Raw genomic sequence first — 8576 nt, forward strand, 5'->3', positions numbered from 1 at the left:
GTCCCCCCCACATGGTGCTGAAGCCGCCATTCATATGTTCCCTGTAGCACCGTTTGCTACAGAGAAAATATGAATGATAGTGTTTAAACTAAAGATCCATGTGTCCGCCGCCCCCCCACCCCCTGTGCGCCCCCCCCGCTGGTCAGAAAATACTTATCCGGGTCCCCCGTCGGCTGTCGCTCCTTCCTGGTCTGGCCGCGCCTCCTACTGTATGCGGCCGATTACACTCATGAATATGTGGCTCCACCTCCAATAGGGGCGGAGCCGCCTATTCATGAGTGTAAATGAGCGGCCCCACGTGACCGCATACAGTAAGCCGCGGCCAGACCAGGAAGGAGCGACTGCCGACGGGGGATCCGGGTGAGTATTTTCTGACCAGCGGGGGGGGCGCACAGGGGGTGGGGGGGCGGCGGACACATGGATCTTTATTTTAAACACTATTCTTCATATTTTCCCTGCAGCAAACGTTGCTGCAGGGATGATATGAATCGCAGCTTCAGCACCATGCAGAGTGGGTACCACACGCTCCGTGTGGTACCCACTCGCCATACGGGCGGCACACGTGTGCCGCACGTATGGCCTCCGTGAGTTCCCAGGCACACGGACACGGATAACTCCGGTACCGATTTATTCCGGTACCGGAATTATCTGGACGTGTGGGTCAGCCCTGAAGTGTAGTGTTGATATGTGAACTGTCTGTGGGCTGTGATTAGCACATTGTCAGGCTATTGCAATAGGTGAAGGGGTGACCTCTCTTTACAGGCACATCCGAGACATGTGCAGCGAGTGCACGGTGATCGTGATTTGGCAGTCTGCAAGCACGGTGACTGCAATTTTATTTCTTAGGGTGTTATGTGCAACCAGCATTTTCAAGCTGACTGCACCTAGAACCTGCCTGAAAAAGCACTCAATCAACATTGAAAATAATGAACTTATACACAGCAGGTCATTTTGCCATTGCTGTGTGTATGCTCAGCATTTTTTTACTTTCTTAAACCGCTCCAGGCTTAGAAAGCCATGAGGCAGCTAAAACAGATGACCTGACAACTCTTTAGGCACTGAGAATGGTGGAAGAAAAAAAAAAGCCATGAGCATGTGTCCTTAAACTGCACAACCCCTTTAAAATACACCATAGAAAATTGCAAATTATATATGCAATGAACTGAAAATATATCTCCAAAAATACAAAGTTCTTAGTTTCCTTAATTCATCTGGAAGTAAAGAGATCAACATTGTAGAAGTATGCACAATGCAGCTTCAGTTACTGTAGATACGCATTACCTCTTTAAAAGGGAACCCGACGTGATACTTGCGGCTCATGGTTTGGGTAGCATGTATCACCTGTCAAGTTCCTTTTAAGGCCACGTTCACACTGTCAGTATTTGATCAGTTTTTTTACATCGGAATTTGTAACCCAAAACCAGGAGTGGGTGATAAATACAGAAGTGGGTGATAAATACAAAAGTGGTGACATGTTTCTATTATATTTTTCCTCTGATTGTGGCTTATAAATACTGATGTAAAATACTGAACGGAACGTGTGAACATAGCCTAACAGTGATGCAAGAAGAAGCACATTTTTCGCACCTGAAAACAGAACTCAGGAGAAATTTATGGCACATATTTTGGAGATGTGATTTCCCCTTTAAGGCTAGAAAGCATGTAGAAACTTCTCTGTCATTTTCAGTTCATTCTTTTGTTCTTGGCCAACAGAACTTTGAAGGATTTTACCAGGCCACAGGTTGCAAGAAAACTATAAAGTGACCCAAAAATTATTGAGACAGGACCCTCAATGTAAAAGTTTGCTTTAATGTAATTACCTACATTTCCTGCAATACCTGAATCCTGATTATCCTCAAAAAGTGAGTAGTGGGATGAGGACTGACGTGCCTACAGTAACTGGCCCTGGATTTGCTGGAAAATAAGATGTATAGCTTTTTATACTAGGAGGGTCTTTAAGTTTACCATACATACAGGAGAAACCACACATACTGACCAAATAACCGAGCCAGCTCAGATGCTCCTTATCTTGCCTATAATTAGCAACAGATTTGGGGAAACATTTCAGATGAATTATTAAGCAGCGATGGAAAGAAAAAAGGAGCGAAGTGGACAGAAACAGTAACACCTTAAATTTCAGAGCGTGCCTTTAATGCAGCAAAGCAAGACCTTGATTGTGTGGGCACGCCAGGCTTTGTGTGCACCCGCTACAGCACACGGGTACCTGCGTCTGCACACTGCCAGGTCTGCAGAAAGAAAATAACTCTTCAGTAACCAAGCTGATGCCCCACAGCACTAACAAAGGGAAATCATATACACAGCCGGGTTATTAATGACCACGTCACAATAGGAGCTAGCACACATTTACATGGATTTCAAGAGTCAACATTGTAGAACACTCATGTAAATGTGGCACAACTGTACAGAGGACCTGCCAACGTGCACATACTGCCCGCTCGCCCGCCTCCACTAGTCATCAGCGCCTCACGTTAGAACCATTAGCAATCTTCTCAGCAACTCCTTATCGGTCACGTCAGCCTCAGATTAGGTGGCATTTACCCATGACCGGCCCTCCGCTACAAGCAATTTCTTACTTCTGTCACACAAAGTTTCATAGGAAGAGAAATTTCCCCAACATTTAGTAAAGCCTGTATTGGATAAGTTGATATCGAAACAAGGTAACCACCTCATGGAGTCCTCTACCCCATCAGAAAACCTTTTCCACTAGAAATGGGATCGGAGATGGACATAAATAATAGCCAATTGCTTACAATAGAATTTCCTACAGAAATGGCTGCAAAACTGGTATTGATAACTTCTATTTCCAGTTCCCTTGAAATGTGCCTTGTATAAGGCTGTGTGCACATGTTCCGGATTTTTCGCTATAAAAACGCATCCATTAAGCATCCTATTAATAGAATGCAATCCGCAATTCTTGTGCACATGTTGCGTTTTTTTCCACGAAACAAAACGCATCGTGGTAAAAAATGCTGCATGTTCATTAATTTTGCAGATTTTTCACGTTTTTGCCGCTATATATTGCATTAGGGAAGCGCCGGAAAAAAAAACAAAAAAACCGTGAAAAAGCCGAAAAAAAAAAAAATGCAACAAACGCATGCGGATTTCCTGCGGAAAAAGTCCAGTTTGGGTCAGGAAATTTCTGCAAAGATTCCAGATGTGTGCACATAGCCTAAGCCAGTGTTCACACATTCAGGATTTGCTGCCACAACACAAATCTAGTCCAGTGTTTTTTGTGCATGTCTGAAAAAGATTAGCGATGAGCAAATGTGCTCAGATAAGGTGTTATTGAGCACGCTCATATGCAGAGTGTTTTCGGTGTGCTTGAAAAAGAAGTTTGAGTCTCCACGGCTGTTCAAATCCAAAACACATGCCTGGATTGCCCGTTTGTTAGACCAGAGGTGTCAAACTGCATTCCTCGAGGGCCGCCAACAGGTCATGTTTTCAGGATTTCCTTAGCATTCCACAAGGTGCTGGAATCATTCTGTGCAGGTGATTAAATTAATCACTTGTGCAATACAAGGAAATCCTGAAAACATGACCTGTTGGCGGCCCTTGAGGAATGCAGTTTGACACCTCTGTGTTAGACAGCCCCAACACAAGCAGGGATTGCCTATTTGTTAGACAGCCCCAACACAAGCAGGGATTGCCTATTTGTTAGACAGCCCCAACACAAGCAGGGATTGCCTATTTGTTAGACAGCCCCAGCACAAGCTGGGATTGCCTATTTGTTAGACAGCCCCAACACAAGCTGGGATTGCCTATTTGTTAGAGAGCCCCAACACAAGCAGGGATTGCCCGTTTGTTAGACAGCCCCAACACAAGCTGGGATTGCCCGTTTGTTAGACAGCCCCAACACAAGCTGGGATTGCCCGTTTGTTAGACAGCCCCAACACAAGCAGGGATTGCCCATTTGTTAGACAGCCCCAACACAAGCAGGGATTGCCTATTTGTTAGACAGCCCCAACACAAGCAGGGATTGCCCATTTGTTAGACAGCCACAACACAAGCAGGGATTGCCTATTTGTTAGACAGCCCCAACACAAGCAGGGATTACCTATTTGTTAGACAGCCCCAACACAAGCAGGGATTGCCCATTTGTTAGACAGCCCCAACACAAGCAGGGATTGCCTGTTTGTTAGACAGCCCCAACACAAGCTGGGATTGCCCGTTTGTTAGACAGCCCCAACACAAGCTGGGATTGCCCGTTTGTTAGACAGCCCCAACACAAGCAGGGATTACCCATTTGTTAGACAGCCCCAACACAAGCTGGGATTGCCCGTTTGTTAGACAGCCCCAACACAAGCTGGGATTGCCTATTTGTTAGACAGCCCCAACACAAGCTGGGATTACCTATTTGTTAGACAGCCCCAACACAAGCTGGGATTACCTATTTGTTAGACAGCCCCAACACAAGCAGGGATTGCCTATTTGTTAGACAGCCCCAACACAAGCAGGGATTGCCTATTTGTTAGACAGCCCCAACACAAGCAGGGATTACCTATTTGTTAGACAGCCCCAACACAAGCAGGGATTGCCTATTTGTTAGACAGCCCCAACACAAGCTGGGATTGCCCGTTTGTTAGACAGCCCCAACACAAGCTGGGATTGCCCGTTTGTTAGACAGCCCCAACACAAGCTGGGATTGCCCGTTTGTTAGACAGCCCCAACACAAGCAGCAAAACAAGAACAGACGCAACATGGAGTCAAAGCGGATGACAAGAGGTAAGAATGGTCCGTTTCCCACAGATGTAACAGCTGACAGATGAGTGAATGTAGCCTAAAGCTTTCAGGTACTCAGACTTGGAGGATAGGAGAATGCCTGCCCTGTGATTGCTACTTTTATCGGCAACGTCCCCTCCTATTAAAAACGTTATAGGCCCATCTACACATGGAGCCTGCTGATAACAGTGGGTTTGGCCAGCAGCCTAAGGACGCGTACAGATGTCCGCACTGCAATGCACGGTCTGGCCGTGGGTTTCCTGTCCCCAGCAGGACAGCGCCATAGAAATATAAACCATCACGCTTGGGTGGGAGACCCACGGCCAGACCATGCGATCTCAGACTCATTTGCAAGGATGTCCGACTGCTCCCTGAAGCGCATGGCGGTCCCCAAGAGATCACGTCGGGTGGATAGAGATCCAGTAGGTCCCATTTCGGACTTCCCATCCTTTTGTGCCACCACTAGGCACGTCCGGCCTCAGTGAGAGTATAGGCGCGCGCCCGCGTATGGGAATTGGCTAAGATAGCTCAGCTGACAGCTAAAGTGTATGGGGGGGCTTAAGGTGGGCCTCTGACTAGTCTCAACTCAGGCTGACAACAGGGAACACTAGCCTGCAGTGAACAGAGCTACACACTGGTGTGCCCTCAGCTACCACCATCACCAGCCGCCCCAGAACACGTCACTAGTGAGGATACAGAACTTCGCACAAGGTGGACGCCAGCGCGGGATCATTTCCTCCTGACCTTATGCTAACCCCAACAGTAAGGTTACCTGAGGTCACAAGACAGCCGCCTGCCACTAGCTGACATGACAGCCCCACATGTGTGCAGTGCTGCAGGCAGGACATGGGCTGCAGGTACCATGGCACTGGGTGGCATCCCCGCAGGCAGCAGTGTGAGGCCAGGTGACCAGTGCCAGTCATGTACCAGCCACCGGGGCCACAGACACAATGGGCGCAGAGGTGGGAGGCTGCCGTGCAGACCACTGCTGGCCATACGTGCACAGCCTGCTCTGTGGTGGCTTTGGGCCCCAGGCCCCGGGCTGCTCCCTCCTCCCCACCCGCCTTAAAGGCGCAGGGAGCCACCAGCCCGTCCGGACCGCCTCGTCCCGTCTGCCAGGCCTACGGTACAGGCTGCTAGGAGCGAAGATGTCGCCACTTGGCGAGCATTAACCCCGCCGCTGCCAGTCCTCCCGTCCCTTAAGGAGGCACGGCCTGCTCCCCACCCTCCACAGCCCACCAGCCGGACACGCGGATCACGTGTGGGGGGCGAGACGACCCTACTCACCAGATCCAGATTCTTTACTTAACGGTTCCCCTTTAAGCGGCGGTGGCGGGCGCCCTCCCCTGTGATTCCTCCGCTCCTCCTCCCACCCTCTCACTTACCGGTTCTCCATCCGCCTCCCTCCGCAGGCTCCCGCACACCCACAATGCACCGCGCCGCCTGCACACATGCACTCTCTTATACGTTATTATAATGCTGCGGTGCACGGCTCTGCTGCCCAGTCTGTGCCATGGTGCAGTGAGCGGCACACGGCTGTGCCCTTACAGATGGGCAGTAATAATGCACTACCAACTGCGCTCTACATGCCAGGACTTTATATACTGCTGCTATTGTGAAAGGAAAATGGCAGCCAATAAGATCGCTGCTTTCAACTTTAAAGTACATGTTACAAAATGGAAGAAGCAATCTGATTGGTTGCTGAGATGCTCCTATTGTCTGTTCTGGTTAGGATGCAGATGGCTAAAATCCACATGAACTTCCACGAGACAAGGAGGAAAACCTCACTATAGAGAACAAGACTAAAAACTGCTAACTCTGTGCTTTGTTGGGCTAAATTCATCCAAACTTTGCAATTCTTGGTCCTGTCACATCTGTGAGTTGCAGCCATTACTAGGTCCTTCGCTTATATGCATCGCAGACAGGTGCAGGAGCTCAGAGCTGTGGGAACCAGCATCATGTTCTGCCTAAACCCTCAAACAGCTGAGACTAGTGGATGCTGCTGGAGGTGTTGTCACTGATGCTGCGCTGCCTCACAGCCTGACCTGCGCTGAACTCTGGAGCGTGGGAAAATGCCAGTTCATTCTCCCAGGCAGGTCAGGCTGTGAGGCAGCGCTAGTCACTGAAGCTGCGCTGGCTGCACCTCCTCATTCACCAGTGGTTTTCAGTCGGGGAGGTCGCATCTTGGCACTGCCCTGGTTGAAAACTGTATATACCCTAGATACGGATTACAACCTGGGAAAAAACGATGGACAGGTATGGTATATTGTTGGTTTATTATTTTATTTTTATTACAGGAGATCGAGGGCGTCGCATGGATTAGGAGTAACAATAAAATGGGAAAACTGTGTTGTGTTTTATTTCATTAAAAGACTTTATTCTGACTGTGTCTTTATCATTTAACAACTATAGGATTAGTAATGGATAGGTGTCTTATTGACACCTCTCCATTACTAAGCCGTGGGCTTGATGTCACCTTACAATACAAAGGTGACATCAACCCCTCAACTATTACCCCACTTGCTACCAATACAGGGCAAGTGGGAAGAGGGAGGCTAAGTGCCGGAATTGGCGCATCTTAGAGAAATGCCTTTTCTGGGGTGGCTGAGTGCTAATGTATTTAGCCTGGGGGGTGCCAATATCCATGGCCCCTTCCTAGGCTATTAATATCAGCCCGTAGCTCTGCATAGCCTTTTGCTGATTATTAATTATAGGGGGACCCCACGTCATTTTTTTGGGGGGTCCCCCATTTTAATAGCCAGTAAAGGCTAAGTATACAGTCATGAGCTGATATTAATAGCCTGGGAAGCTCCATGGGTATTACCCTCTTCCCTGGCTATAAATATTTGCCCCCAGTTTGCTTTCCCTCTGGTGGTTCTGAAAATTGTGGGGGAGCCCATGCCATTTTTTCCCCCCAAAAGAAACTTTTATTAATTACATACATGTCCCCTAATTTGCACACACACTACTAATTGGATTGGTCACTGACGTCTATATATCTACCTACTCTGCATCTATTTACTGTATGTAAACCATGTCTTCTATCTTGTCAGCTCCTGCAGTGATTTTACAGAAGCCAACAAATGAATTACGGGCTTTTCTTCTATCTTTCTGTGCAATATAAATACCGTATTTTTCGGATTATAAGAAGCCTTTTTTCCTCCCAAAATGTGGAGGAAAATGGGGGATGCATCTTATAGTTTGGATACATGGGCTCTGGCTGTGGTGGGGAGGTGGGGGAGTGGTATCGGAGGACAGGAGCCAGTGGCCCCGGCTAACCCCAGTGCCCGCTGCTAAAGAGAAATGAATATGCACTGCATTCCACGCCCATGGGCGTGGAGGGCAATGAATATTCATTTCTTCCTGGCATCCTGGTATGATTGATTGGCCATCCCCTTGCGATCTCTGATGAACACCCCGTGAGTATTCCGGCAGCTGTGCCCTGCTTGTGAGCAACTCATGATGTCCCTGTCATGCACTGCTTGCAAGCATTAAGCAGCTGCTGGCACGGAGCAGGACGCTGCAACTGCGAGGGAGCGGAGGAAGGTAAGAGTAAAGGTTTGTTTTCTTGAATCTTTTCTGATGGGGCCATGGATACCAGGACTGGGGTGGGGCCTATTATACCAGCAAGGAGACGGGGCCAATCAATCATACCAGCAAGGGGATGGGGCCAATCAATCATGCCAGGAACGGGATGGGGCCAATCAATCATACCAGAAACGGGATGGGGCCAATCAATCATACCAGAAACGGGATGGGGCCAATCAATCATACCAGGAACAGGATGGGCCCAATCAATCATATCAGAATAAGAATGGGACCATGCATACCAGGAT

The 8576-nt window shown here is 48.5% G+C and overlaps 1 protein-coding gene across 2 annotated transcripts in view; it reads right to left on the reverse strand.

The window, feature by feature from the left end:
• Positions 1-6313, reverse strand: part of SEPHS1 (selenophosphate synthetase 1) — a 110327-nt gene extending 104014 nt beyond the window's left edge. Inside the window, exon 1 of one of the 2 annotated variants that reach the window (XM_077264606.1) lies at positions 6126-6313. The gene's annotated coding sequence lies outside the window, so the exon portion shown is untranslated. Of the gene's footprint in view, positions 1-6027 lie in introns of both variants that reach the window. The other variant, XM_077264605.1, reaches the window with a different exon arrangement.
• Between the last annotated feature and the right edge of the window lie 2263 nt (positions 6314-8576).

Source organism: Ranitomeya variabilis, chromosome 5, assembly GCF_051348905.1.
Source record: "Ranitomeya variabilis isolate aRanVar5 chromosome 5, aRanVar5.hap1, whole genome shotgun sequence".
In the NCBI taxonomy this organism is placed as follows: Eukaryota; Metazoa; Chordata; class Amphibia; order Anura; family Dendrobatidae; genus Ranitomeya; species Ranitomeya variabilis.